Below are 15,539 nucleotides of genomic sequence, written 5' to 3' on the forward strand. Positions count from 1 at the left end.
TCTGTGTGCTGAGATCAAACCTCGCTCGAGGACCCACTCAAGGATGTCCTTTTTCTCTCAGAACATAGCCGTTGTGGGAGTGGCATATTTCGACGTTGTGGGGAAGGAGACAATCTACGTCCACCGGCCGTGCAGGAAACATCATCGATGTCGCTACGATTTCCATTCCGGATATATAATTAGACCCTGACTAGATGTAGCCTAGTGTTTTGACGTGCAGAAGACGGTCGTTATACGTGAAAATGTTCGCTGGGTTACATTTTCAGAAAGCCCCTGTAGAGAAGACTTGTTGAAATGTTGATATGCAATGTATTTTTGTTTCAGAAACGTTCATAGTGAATATATCTCTGGTTTGCAGAAATCTAAAATGCCAACACTTTATTCTGGAAAAGTCGGATTGCAACGTCATGCAACCAGGCTTTTATTTTGAAAAACAATAAGCGGAAGTGGTGTGTGTGTGTGCGTGTGTGTGTGATTGCGGTGAGCTTGACGCAGCCGTACAGCCCTGACGCAGCCATACAGCCCTGCCGCAGCATCTGAACCTGGACGAGTCCAACAAAGAGACCCGCACAGCTTCCACTCTGACGCCACAACATCGCCTACAGCTACAGGTAAACACCGATTATATTTGTCGGTTTGTTTGTTTTTGCTTTTCTGTCCCGTTATTCGCTCTTTTCTCCGTCCAACTCATCGGGTTGAAGCCATGGATTGGCTGCGTGCATACTGCGCACATCAAACAACGCTTTAAACCGAGTAAATCTGCAGAACTCTGAATTATTTAATTATATCATCATATCACTCTTAATATTAACGTCTCAGCTGTTTGAAGAGTGTCTAGAAGGCGTCATCCTGCCGTCAGCCTGGTCTCTCCGGTTTGCTGAGGCTGAGAGCTCGGCCAGGGCCAACGCCTTATCAATATCAACCAATCAATCAATCAATACAGCTGATCAGTCTCTGAGTCCGACCCATCAGAATAAAGCCAAAGCCAGTCGGGGTCAAACTGGTGACGTAATGGTGATGCTTCACATGTAGTCTATTTCTGTCTGACTGGCCCAGTTTCTATTCCAGACGTTGAAGTGGCTCGAATAGAAACTGGACACTGGTTCAATCTGGAAGAACACCCCCAAACTTAACGAAAAACCACTAGGCTATGTAATGGTTCTCAATGTGGGGAGAGGAGGGGTCCCTGAGGTGGTTCCAGGAGCTCCTCGGGCAAAATAACCTCTGGCACAATGATTTACAAAGCAAATTTGAAAATGGCACATTATCAAAAAGGTGCCGACCCCTGATATAGCCTAGTGCAGTGGTTCTCAACCTTTTTACAACAAGTACCACCTGAGAAATTAGTTGGCTCTCCAAGTACCACCATATGACCAACATTAAAATACAGTCTATTCAGCTGCACAGTTTACGCAGGAGGCACATTTATTCCTAATAACATTATTTATTGTTAACTTTTGTCAGCCACAAAACATGTACAAAGGGGTAGCACTAGAACTAGCAAACTCTTCCACACAATTCTCATACAATGCACCTCGGTAAATGAGAACATAACTATATCATTCTCACACAGCAAGTGAGAAAATTGAGAACTTTATTTCAGCAAATGTACTTCAAACTCTCTCTCTCTCTCTTTCTCTCTAGCCGCTTTCACACACAGATCGCGCAAAATTGCAGTTCAGAAGGCCCGCAAAGCCGGCAGCCTCGCCACAGAAATTGCTTTCACACACAGCCAAGCAGCACCGCCACATTCCCATCCTGGGGTGTGCTTTCAAGTGACATCCACCCCTCCCGGATTGAAAGGCGAGCGGAGGCATTTCCACCCAGCTCCTCTAGTAGCCCAAATTAATATTTTCATAGGTTAGTGTAGCCTAGGCTACTGTATGATGAACAAATTAATTCAACAACCAAACATCGCCGATGTACGCCAGCCAACGTGCTGCGGTCGTTAAGGATCAAAGTGATAAAACACAAAAGTGTTGTCCACATGCAGCATGGTAACAAGGCTTTCAATATTCATCTGATCGACTTTATGGATCACAGATGCACCATCATGTAGCCTATTAGGTACAAGGCTAATTCTTATCTTTTGGTTCCAGTTTTTTGTAAAGGTAATTATTCTCATGAAGTAGCCTAATTAGCGTCCGTTCTGAAAGACGACGCCCGCATATAAACAGCTGCAGTCTGCATAACGTTTGTCGGTTTGTCGGCTATAAATGCACATGACTACGTTAGTAGTTTTTGTAAGGGAACGCACAATTGGCTAGCTAGACAGATTGCAGTTCTGGAGCTGGTTTCCAGAGGGAATATCCTCAGACCAACTCGCCACAGACAGCTATAATGCATGCGTCCTCTGAAGCTTATTATTATATCCGTTAATTTTACCTACTAATGTCAACATCGTTTGAGCATAAAGCATAACCTACTTTACTAGGCACTGAGCATTCCTCCTGGCGCCCCTGCAGTCATGATTGTATAGGCTACTTTTTTTAACTTTCACTTATGCCTTTCTTGCTGCATGATGTGGTTTCCCCTGTATTTTTTTAATGAATGAGCTGACCATTCGCACCGTTCTGTGTTGCTGCTCCTATGCTTTCAGGTGGAGGCGGGTTGCAGGGTAACCCGGCGCTGTGACTAGGGGCCCCTTTACACGAGGACAGTTTCTGGAAGAAACGACACAATAGCGTTTCCTTCACACCTTCTCCCTGTTTACATGAGCGCTGTTGAATTTTTAAGACGCCGTAATGTACATGCCAGGTCGCTAGGTGGCAGTGTGATCACCTTATTCTTTGCCCATACAAGGACGCTTCTGCATGACGTCATTCCGTAATCGTCTTTCCGGTTTTAAACACGGAAGTAGAGTACGCCTACCGCAGTCATTTAGACTTGTCAAAAAGCTGATTTAAAAAAAAAAAAAAAAAAAAAAAACTGTTTTAAAGTTTTAATATTTGTCGGGTGAGAACGTAACATATATGTGACCAGTTTATCAGAATAACGCCTATTGGAAATCTTTAACGAGCAGCGAGGACCGGGAGCGCTGACTGTGATCTGTCAAACCCTACTGTAGTTAGGCTACTGGCAGTGAGAAAACACGACGTGCTTTTGTAACTAACAATGCCGACCGGGTACAGCCATCGGCTCCTCGCAGCAGTAACGTTATGAACATGTAACTGAAGTTGGCTGCAGTGTAGCTTAATTCTGAATGTTGCCAAACTTCATTCATACTGACGTTTTATTTTGAAAATGGTTGCCAACTCGCGGACGGCTATGCGAGTGGCAGCGCCGACGAAAATTTGACGTTTTTTGGACTTTCATCCATATCTAGAAGAATATTTAATTTTAAATTAACATTAGGATTATTATACTGTTGTGATGTAATTATTCAGTATCTTCTCCTTTTCTCACTCACTTTCATATAAGCACCTGCTCTCCCTTTAGTCGCTTTACACTACAACAGACAGCAACACAGGCATAAACACTGAACTTATTATTATTATTATGGAAAAACAGATTATGATGAAAATCAAACACTTTTGAAGAGAGAGCGTATGAAATAAGATTAGAGCTGGGAAGCACAAACTGTTTTTTAATGCATCTTGTTGGTGGTATAAACACAAGACAGCCAAATCCAACAATTTTGAAAATCCCATTTCTTGCCACCAGGGGGTGCTGCAGCACCCTCAGCACCCACCTTCCAGCTCCCTTCCCCCACTCTGGGAAAAAGCTCAGAGCAGGTAGAAGGGGGCGCAGGGGGTGGGGTGGTATGGATTAGGGACCATGGTGAAAGTGCTGCAGCCCAGGCAGCCAGAAAGCCAGAATTAGAAAAATGATTTCACTATTATTTAACACGTTCACTGCCAACAACGTGTAAACACGTTTTCAGAATCCAGCTGTTGACTGCCAGCGACGTGTAAACACGTTTTCAGAATCGATTTTTTTTTTTTGACGGTGGGACGTTGATCTAACCCTTTTACGTCTCTTATATAAGTATTGGACGTGTACAACGTGTACAACCCATTCCACCGACCCACTAAGTGGCGACAAGGAAGTAGGAAGGCAAGCAAAAAGCAGTGTGATCCATTTCCATTCTCATGAAAATGGATTGGCGGAGGCGCTTTCGTTTCCGCGCTGATTGCTGGCGGTGCGGGATTGCAAACTTGCATAGTGGATTGCGGATGGAGCACACTTTGAGGCACGCAGCGTAAATATGACCAGAGTCGCAGGGGCTTCATCGGAGCTCTCGGCCAGGGCTCCGGGAGGCGGGCGAGTCCAGCCGGGCTTCCTCGGGGAGCGGCCACGCAGACAGGCACAGCCAGGCACAGCCGCACAGCGGCAGCGGGGCAGTGAGACTGGTGACACGCTTGTGGTGCAGCAGGCTATTTTGCAAATTGGAAACAGCCATAAAAGGCTTTTAGAATGGGATTTTCAACCCATTCTTTTTTGTTTCTTTTTCGCTCTAATTTAGAGTAATTTAATTTCTATTCAGAAATTTATTTGAGAGGTCGAGAGTATGAGAAAGTGCATTTGCACAGGTAGGAAAGTGCTTGTGACATGGCGCTGCATCCAAGAAGAACGCCCACGGAGGGAGGAGTTGAGCAGAGGGGAGTTTCCTGCTGTTATGGAGGAAATTACTGTTCAAAACTATTGTTTAGGTCTTACTGATGCCAAAAATGAATGGTTAAAGTGACTGTTCTATTTGAATTTCACAAAAAGCCGTTTATCTCTGAATATTTTTTCTGACGCTAAAACCATGCTGTATTCAATTGCTAATGCTTACATAACTACTAACTCTACAAACTAACTCTTTTAGACAGAGAAAGTACACATTCTATTAGTACTTTTGAGATATTGTATGTTCACAAACTCCAAGCAGAAAATAATCCTCGGCTCTTGTAAAATGAGCCAGAATCCTCAAAAAACGGCTTGGCAGAAGCTACCTACAGCAAAAAAAAACGGCTGGCAGTCAATGTGTTAAAGACTTAAGACGTTGTTCCGCTTATTTTTTGTCTACTATTGTAAAATAATAGTAGGTCTATTATCATGAAAAAGTATTTGTAAAAAAAACATTTTTTTTTTTTTTTTTAACCCTCTCTGGTGCCCCTAACGGCTCAAGCGCCCCTAGCATTTGCCTAGTTCGCCTAATGGACGGCACGCCACTGGGCTGTGGCGTAATCGCATGTGTCACGTGTGCAGGCACGTCAGAGTTTCTGAAATGAGCCGTCTCAAAGCGATTACATGGAGCGATCAGCGGGGAGCGTAACGAAGAATTTCACTCTGGAAGGTGGTTTCAAAATCTGTCGTTTCCTAAGCGCGAATTCACCGTCGCCGTCTAAAAGGGAGGCACTAACGATACAATAATTCCCCGTCACGATAGGAAACCGTCCTCGTGTAAACTGCCCCTAGGTCCACTGGCAGAATGAAAGGCGTACAACAATTACCCACCAACCCGCTTTCACAACTTTCACATCGGAGGCACGGATCCCATTTTCCATGCATTTTCCGGCTTTCAAGGCCGGTGTGAAAGCGGCTTCTCTCTCTCACTCACCCCCTCACACACACACACACACACACACACACACACACACACACACACACAGCAAACAATTGTACTTCAAACATTCAAACACACACAGAGTAGGGCTGTGAATCTTTAGTTTTTGTAATTCACTTTTTGTCTTTTTACTGTACTTTTTTATTTTACTGTACTTACTGTACACTGGCCTTTGAGGGGTTAAAATTCGAATAGTTATGAAATGTTGGTATGAGGTATTAGGGATGAAGTTACCAATGAATTATAAACAATCAAGTTAAAAAAATTAAAATTAATATTTATAAATTATTACAGTATTACCTTTAAGGTCCATCAGATGGACCCTAATGGTAAATTTAGGATTTTTCATTATTGGGGTACAAGGGTTAAACGCATGTGTGTCTGACTCCTGTCAGCTGAGCTATAAGTAGCGACCTCCACATCTAACGTTAACGCGCGGGGGGGGGGGGGGGGAGATGTGCACAGCGCACTGAGTTGAGTTGTTTTGGAGTGAAGAATATGAACGAGACACCAGACACCACCACTCACCTGGCTAGATGGGTGTCCCAAACAGTAGAAAAGGAGTCTTCAAAATCCATGCAAAATCCATACGATCCAGGTCGAATGTATTTCTCTAAAGTTGCTATGCCTGAGCTGTAGCCTCCAACAAACTGAGAAACGCGGTTCAAATTTGATCTCAGAGGGCCATAACTTTGCGCTGATTATGGACATGTCACGTATGAATATGACATCATATATCTTGCTGACGCTTCAATTAATAAACAGACAACATTCATTCTTCTTCTTCTTCTTATTTTTATTTAGTTATTGGTGGTTGGCAAACCAGCTTAGAGGTGCATTATCGCCACCAAGTGAACTGGAGTCGCACTACAGTCATTTATCGCCGACAGAGCTACTGACGCTTCACCGCCATTATGATGTGTGGATCCCAGGGGTAACCGGAAGTAAATGTAAACATCCCCGCTGATTTGGTCTATATCAAACCGGTTTAAACAAAATTACACCGACCCATGCCTATCATCTACAGACCTGTTAGCTCTGTAGGCAAACTGCAGGGGATCAAGGAGTGGGTCCAAGATGGATTTTAGGTAGGACAGGACAAGGCGCTCAAAGGACTTCATGACCACAGAGGTCAAGGTGACAGGTCTGTAGTCTTTTAGTGCCACGGACTTTGTCTTTATTGGGACTGGGGAAATAGTTGAGGACTTGAAGCAGGCTGGAACGTGGCCTGTCTGATGAGATGAGATTAACTTTATTGTCACTTCATGGTACAAGTATCACGAGCGAAATTCTGCTTGGTTCGCTCTCAGAGTCGGAGAGCAAAACCGGGTCGCCATTGAACAGCGCCAGCAATTTGGATTGGACAAAGCATATAAATAACTCAGAATTCACATTATTACTAGTTAGAAAAAGTAATAAAGGCACACTTCAATATTATACAATACAGATACATTTGTTGTAAATGTACAGGGTTACCAGCAAAGACAACCCACACCACGACACCAGGGAGGCTGCCATTACAGCGCCGGTTTGGTTCATCGTGGGAGGGAAGGGGTGGTGGGGGCGGGTGGGTGGGGGGGGGTTGCAAAGCGGGGGGAAGTTGCTGGAGGCGGGGGGTGGGGTTTAGGTCAACAATCAGGCAGTCTGAATGTCTACAGTACAGACATACAGTAAGACTGCAGTTGACATAGTCAGACACAGGCCCGCCGCACCCCATTACGCAGAGTACGCAGACTGCGTAGGGCATCATGTGACTGAGGGCACAAAATTTTTTTTTTTTTTTTTTTTTGGGTGCCCTCAGTCAGGCCACTCACTGAACAGCAGGCCAGGCGCTGCCTACTGGTTTACTAGTGGTTTTATTACTTTATTCAGGGTTAAAGTGGGTGCATCTCATTGTAAAATTGGAGTCGGCCCAAATTGGGCTTCAAACGGCCCAAATCTGGCTTCAACCGGCCCAAATCTGGCTTCAACTGGCCCAAATCTGGCTTCAAACAGCCCAAATCGGGCTTCAAACGGCCCAAATCTGGCTTCAAACAGCCCAAATCTGGCTTCAAATGGCCCAAATTGGGCTTCAAACAGCCCAAAAAATTCGCCGCCGCCCTTCGGACGCCGGCACACACGTCAGCCCGTATTGGCCTGGCCTGAATTATGATCCCAGTCCGCCCCTGCTTGCATGTACAGTTTAACAATCGCTTGTTTGCTGACATGTACAGTAATTCTAACAATTGTTTGTTTGCCACATGTAATGTAATGTGAGATACACTAGTATCGTTCATAATTAATGATTTTGCAGTCTTTCGTTTGACAGTTATTGAAAGTTTTGCGGGGGGGGGGGGGGGGGCACCACAAAACAATTACGCTTAGGGCACCCAAATGGCCAGCAGCGGCCCTGGTCAGACATACCGATTGTAGCCAATACAGACACATGTAGAATACTCAGGTACAGTCAACTGTACAACAGTACAATTAAGCACACAAGACAGAGAAAGAAACATGTGATGTGATAATAAAGTAGGCTACTAAACAGACAAAAGAAAGAGAGGATATTCAAACATTCAGACATACATACATGAATGTGCATCATGTGTTGGCGGTAGGGTTGTCAAAAGTATCGATAGTATCGATAAAAGTCAATTAGAGCTGCAACTATCGATTCTTTTAGTAATCGAGTATTCTACCGAATAATCCATCGATTAATCGAGTAATCGGATAAGAACCCTTTTTTGTGTTTTCAAAGGCTTATCGTAAATATACACCAAAAAATAAGATAAATCTCTTCAAATAAACAACTACATTAGTTTCTTTCTTAGAAAAAACAACATTTTTATTTTTAAATTGCATAGAACTGGCAGTGGCACCATTCATCTTTTCAACCTGACGTTTGAGTTCTTCCAGTGTACAGCAACCGTTAAATAATATGAATGAATGGCTTACTAGCTAGTTTATACAAATTGCAATACAAATTGCTGCTATTTCACAGAGCAGCAGTTTAATATGAAGATTAAATATGAGTATGGAATATCTATCATTCATTTCAACAGCAGAAGTCTGTATGCGAACTTCCAGAATATAAAAGAATACTTAAGTCATTTTAAAAAACCCTTTAACATTATAGCGGTTTCAGAAACTTGGCTCAATGCAGACAAGGGAACAGATTTTGATCTACAGGGGTATGAATTCAACTTCATTAATAGAGAGAGCAAAAATGGTGGAGGTGTGGCTGTTTTCGTTGATAAAGGCCTCACTTATAAGGTTGTTGACAACATGTCAGTAATCATTGATGATGTGATGGAGTGTATTACTATTGAAATATGTATGGAAAGAATGAAAAATATAATTGTCAGTTGTGTGTATAGGAAACCAGGATCTAACATGGATACCTTCACAGACAATATGGAAAGTTTGTTTACCAAAACTAAACAAAAGATCAATTTCATTTGTGGGGATTTTAACATAGATTTGTTGAATCCCAACAAGCACAAATTGACAGACAAATTCATTGAAGTAATGTATAGTATGAGTTTTTTTCCAACAATCACAAAACCAAGTAGAATAACATCCCATTGTGCTACTCTGATTGACAATATATTTACAAACAATATGGATAGAAACTCTGTGAGTGGATTATTAATGAATGATATTAGCGATCACCTGCCTGTCTTTACAATTTATGAATGTAGTTATAAGAAGAAAAGGGAGTTTGATGAAATAAAATGCAGGCGAGTAAGAACTGAAGAATCTATATCTGCATTTAGAAATGACTTACTGAATTATAACTGGAATGGAGTATGCGAAGAAGCCAATGTTGACAGAGCTTATGAGTTATTCTTAGACATATTTACAACTTTATATGACAAAAATTGCCCATTGAAACAGTATAAGAAGAAGAATAAATATCCAGAAAACCCATGGATGTCCAAGGGACTGCAAAATGCATGTAAAAAAAAGAATACTCTATATAGGCAATTTATAAAATATAGAACATCAGAGGCAGAACAAAAATATAAGAAATACAAAAATAAGTTGATTAATATTATGAGGACATGTAAGAAGGATTATTATACCAAAATACTAGAAAATAATAAAAACAATGCAAAAGGGATATGGAAAATACTAAATAGTATTATTAGGAAAAGACAAACTAATCCAACTTATCCAGAACATTTTATTGAGAACAACATGACGATGACCAATATGGAAGATGTAGTTGAAGGATTCAACAACTTCTTTGTTAATGTGGGTCCAAAACTGGCCAATGAAATAAATACTACTGTGAAGAAATGTGCTGATGAAGATTGTGAAGAAAGAAACACAAACTCAATCTTTTTGGGAACTGTAGAAAAAAAGGAAATTGTTGATATTGTAAATATGTGTATGAATAAGACTTCAACAGATTGGAATAACATTGATATGACTCTAGTAAAGAAGTTAATAGATGGAATTGTTGATCCACTAACACATATATGTAATTTATCATTCAAAACCGGTACATTTCCAGACAAAATGAAAGTTGCTAAAGTCATCCCATTATATAAAGCTGGTGACAAACATCTTTACACTAACTATAGACCGGTTTCCTTACTCTCTCAGTTCTCAAAAATACTTGAAAAGCTCTTTGTTTCAAGACTGGACAATTTTATTGAAAAGCATAATTTGCTAATGGACAGTCAGTACGGTTTCAGATCAGATAGATCAACTTCTATGGCATTAATGGAGTTAGTAGAGGAATTAACCGGATGTATAGATAACAAAAAATATGCAGTTGGTATATTCATTGATCTAAAGAAAGCATTTGATACGATTGACCATGAGATATTGCTCAGAAAGTTGAATGGGTATGGTGTTAGAGGGGTGGCTTTTGATTGGTTGAAAAGTTATATAGGAAATAGGCAGCAATTTGTACAGATGGGTCATCACAAGTCAATGTGCCTAAACATTACCTGTGGTGTCCCACAGGGGTCAGTCCTGGGCCCAAAATTATTTATTCTATACATCAATGACATTTGTAAAGTATCTAATGTATTGAAATTTGTTGTTTTTGCAGACGACACAAATATTTTTTGTTCTGGGAAGAATTTGCAGCAGCTCTTGGAGATGGTTACGAAAGAAATGGGTAAATTAAAATGTTGGTTTGACACAAACAAATTATCTCTAAACTTGAACAAAACTAAATTTATGTTATTTGGAAACAGTAAAATAAACACAGATGTTCAAGTGAAAATTGATCATGTGGAAATAGAAAGAGTTTATGAAAACAAGTTTCTGGGGGTTGTAATTGACCATAAGCTCTGCTGGAAACCCCAGATAAAAATGTTGTGCACCAAGATTGCCAGGAGCCTAGGAATATTAGGTAAAATAAGATGCATACTAAATCAGGAAACACTGTACACTCTGTATTGCACACTTATATTGCCACATCTGATCTACTGTGTGGAAGTATGGGGTAATACTTATAAGAGCACCACACAGAAGATATGCACATTGCAAAAAAAAGCAATACGGTTGGTAAATCATGTTGGGTATCGTGAGCATACTAATCAATTGTTTCTTAAGACACAGACTTTGAAATTTGTGGATATTGTGAAACTTAGAACTGCACTAATAATGTTTAAAGCAAGGAATAATGTACTGCCAAGTAACATACAAAAACTGTTCATGGATAGAGAGGGAAGGTATGAGTTAAGAGGGAAACTCAATCTGAAACAACCCTATGTACGCACTACCCTTAAAAGTTTGTGTGTTTCAGTTTGTGGGGTAACCCTGTGGAATGGTTTAGATGAGGAAACTAAAAGGAGTAAGAACATTGTATTGTTCAAAAACAGATATAAGAAAACACTAATTGATAAGTACAAAACTGAGGATCACTAAAGTGTAATTTTTTTTTCTTTTGATTTGTTTATAATTTGTTTTTTCTTTATTCTATTTTTATTTTAACATTGTAAGAGATTTGTTATATTGTGAAGAAAGGGGCAGGACTAGATAAGCATTTGCTTCCTTCTGCTCCTTCTCGAACATTTTGCTTTTTTGAGATTTGTTAGATTCAAATGTTTATGTTTTGTGTTTTGTGTTTTATCCTTTTTATTGTATTTTATATGGTTGATTGTTCGAGATAAAAATAAACTCAACTCAACTCAACTCAATACATCCTTCATTTACCTTACAGCTGCATGACACACACACTCTTTCTCTCTCACACACACTCACTATCTCTTTCTCTCTCACACACCAACAAGCTAGTGTGATCACACACACACACACACACACACACACACACACACACACACACACACACACACACACACACACACACACACACAAAACGCTGTTAAATTAGCCGCTAACGTTAATAGGTTGAGCTTTGTATTTCTCACAGAAAACGGTCCAAACTTATCAGAGAGAGGGTCGGTATTCACTAAAGCCTTCATATCTCAGGCTCTGTAGTACATAGAAACATAAAATAAAAAGCATTTGAGAGCTTAACCCTTTGGCTTTTCGTATTATATTTGCTCTAATGTTAATTAAAAAAAAAAGATCTTTAACCCAAAAAAATAAAAAATAAAAAGATTCTAATGCATTTTAAGACATGTTAATAAAGATTACGGCAAATGTAACCCTTCCAAATAAAAAGCCACGGGTTTAAGCTGTCAAATGCTTTTTATTTCATGTTGATAGCTACTATACAGGCTGAGGAAATACGTTCTGTTAAACCCTTGACAATTACTGCAGCAACGTTTAGCGTTAACGCTAACGTTAACGATCTCTGTTTTGCAGTCGTTGTGAAGACAGTGAAAAGCCCCGTTATCTAACAACTACAACGGCAGTGAAACAACTTATCCAGCTAACGCTAGCTAATTAAATAACGTTACCTGATGTTGTAGTCGATGCCTCTCTCAACGTTACAGCTGAGGAGGTGCTGCTAACGTTACCTGCGGTGCGCTGCCTGCTTCATTCACCCTCAGCCTATCTAGTAATACGTTACAGTCTTCAGCATTTAGCTACTGTAAATATATCTTGTGTTTGACCATGCTTCCTCAAGTTTGAGGTGTTTCCCTGGCCAGCTTTGCAATTCACATCACAAATGTTGCAACCAGTGTTGTCTGAGTCTATCTTGGGAAAGTGTAGCCACATTTTCGGGTGGACCCGTTTGTTGATGTTTTCAGGTGGAGTGACGTAATGACGTAACGCGCTCTCGCGTGTTGCCTTAAGGTTCCGTCGGAATTTCTATTTTACCCACTCTCTTCTATTACTCAGATGCGTGTCGAGGCGAATCATTTTGGCCTCGATCAATTTAATTATTCGAGTTATTCGAGGTACTCGAGGAATCGTGACAGCTCTAAAGTCAATACTAAACATTTGAAACGGATACAATACTCATTTGCAACAGGTATCGATAGTATCGATAAGTATCAATACTAAAAATTTGAAACGGATGAAACGGATGAAAAGTATCTATAGTATCGATAAAAGTCAATACTAAACATTTGAAACGGATACAATACTCATTTGCAACAGGTATCGATAGTATCGATAAGTATCAATACTAAAAATTTGAAACGGATACAATACTCATTTGCAACTGTATCAATATCAGCAGTGCTTTCTCTTTATGAAAAATCAAAAATACCACTGATTTGTCCCTCCCTGTCATTGGTGGGTATCTTTTGCTTCAACAAGTTCAAAGTATTCTGATAGGCTGATGACTAGAGCAGGGGTAATCTGTTGTGTAAGGTCAATGTTTTTAATTAGTTTTATCAGGCCTAGATTATGGAGAAGTGTGCATCTGTCCGTCCATCTGTCTTTGTTTATTTTTCATGCCTCTTGATGTGTTGTCATCCCGCCGCGTGGTATCGAAAATGGTATCGAGTATCGATATTTTCCTGGGTATCGGTATCGAAGTAGAAATTATAGTATCGTGACATCCCTAGTTGGGGGAGGGAGGGATGAACAAGGAGGCAGGGGAGGATTTGGAGGTTTGGTGGTCAGGTTGAGCATATGAGAAGTGTTGCAGGGGATGAGGTCAGGGCTGCGTTGTCTGTCGAAGCGGCTTGCTAGATGAGGGTCATCGATGGATTGTTTGGCAGACGGTTTGGAGAGGCAGAGGGAGAGAGTTCTTCTAGTGCGTGTTTGGCCATTTAAAACAGGTGGACTTCAAAACGCCAGCGTCAGACGCTTCCAGTTTGTTTGGGGCTTTTGGGTCCGTGTTGGTGTGACCTGGTTTAACACTGAGGCAGCTGAGGCAGCCTAAAAATAAAAACAAACAGCAAAACAAAGTTGAAAATAACCAGCCGGTCTGACCCTGCTCCGCTTTAAATACCAGGGCCCATTTGCACAAAGCACCTTAGGTTAAGATTTCCCTTAGAGTCAGAGTTAAGGTGTCCATAAAATAGACTCGGCTGCACAAAACACCCTTAAATCTTCTCCATAAGGTTAAACATTTTAAGGAAAACATAAGCACAAGTGTAAAAAATGGGGGCATTTAAAAAAAGAATTGGGCAACTTTGTAATTAGTGCATACATTTGCTAAAGCATAGTGTGGACAACAGCGCTGCTTGTGTGAGTGTGTTCTTCATCGTTGTCTTCTGGCAACCAGCTTGCAGGTCAGCGTTTCTGGCATGATTTCAGTGTCCTGGACAATTGGAATAAATTTGTCCGATGTTCGTGCGATATCTGAGGAACGCCTTAACATAATTTAATCAAATTTGCTTCAAACGTCCACTTGGACTCAAGGATGAACTGGTTCCATTTTAGTGGTCAAAGGTCAAAGTTCAAGGTCACTGTGACCTCACGAACGGCATTTCCAAGATCGTTAACGCAATATCTCAGGAATGCCTTCGGAATTCCTTCCAATTTGGCTCAAATGTTGACTTGGACTCAAGGAGGAACTGATTCGATTTTGGAGGTCAAAGTTTAAGGTCACTGTGACGTCAGGAACGCCATTTCCAAGCTCGTTAACACAATATCTCAGGAACGCCTTGACGGAATTTCTTCCGATTTGACTCAAAGGTCGACTTGGACTCATGGATGAACTGATTAGATTTTGGTGGTCAAAGGTCAAATGTTTACAACACGATCTCCACAGACCACAGTTCACCATCTGTGTGACTGGCTACTGGCTGGTGGGTGCGTTTGTGCTCACGGCGCGTCCCGGTGTGAATTATCATTGTTAAAAACAGTGTTGGCCCGACAGAATCTTAAAAGAATGGAAGTCTTCTACTTCGCCTTCTTTCCAGTTGTGGTTGACAGACATGACCTCAGTTGTGAGGATGGAGAGACTTAGGTTCACAAGGACCAATTCACTGGACAAATTCTCTGCCATTTGGGACCCGTTCCTGGCCTACCTGGATGAGGTCAGCGGGGATGAATGACTCGCCTGACTGGACTCTTAGGGTGTATTCACACCTATTTTGTTTGGAGCAGTTGTTCCAAAACAGAGAGCGTTTTCCCCCTTGGTGCGGTTCGTTTGGGGGAGTGTGGACACAACAATCGCACTCGGATGCGGGACAAAATAAAGCGGACCGAGATCGCCAAGAAAGGGTGGTCTCGGTCCGTTTTAAACAAACTCTGGTGCGGTTTGTTTGTGGTGAGAACGTGATCCGACCTCGATCCGCCACAACTGCAGGAAACCGTGCGCATTTTTGGATAAACCAGCTGCCGTAGTCAGCTGCGCTGTGCGTAATGGCCTGAAGAACGAGCATTTTTATCGTTTAAAAACATCTTCATTCAGATCCTGTTTTGGCGACTTGTGACTTGCATGGATAAACTTTGGGGGATTTTTGGATCATCACATCAGCAGTTTGAACTCAATCAACTAAATAATTGCTAATTAAATACATAGGCTACATAGTCTACATAAATAAATAAATAAATAACTTTCTCTCTCTCTCTCCCGATCCCTCTTTCTTTCTCTCTCTCCTCGTACGGGGCACACCCGACGTATAGCCTACAATGTAGATCTAACAAAACGCATTCTTATAATCCTATAGGAAAA

At 41.2% G+C, this 15,539-nt stretch overlaps 1 protein-coding gene across 1 annotated transcript in view; it reads left to right on the forward strand.

Moving 5' to 3' along the window:
• The first annotated feature begins 505 nt into the window (after nt 1-505).
• mllt11 (MLLT11 transcription factor 7 cofactor) overlaps nt 506-15,539 on the forward strand; it is a 34,908-nt gene continuing 19,874 nt past the window's right edge. The window contains exon 1 of the mRNA XM_083646762.1: nt 506-611. The gene's annotated coding sequence lies outside the window, so the exon portion shown is untranslated. The remainder of the gene's footprint in view (nt 612-15,539) is intronic.

Source organism: Poromitra crassiceps (genome assembly GCF_964638095.1).
Source record: "Poromitra crassiceps genome assembly, chromosome: 11".
Taxonomy (NCBI): Eukaryota; Metazoa; Chordata; class Actinopteri; order Beryciformes; family Melamphaidae; genus Poromitra; species Poromitra crassiceps.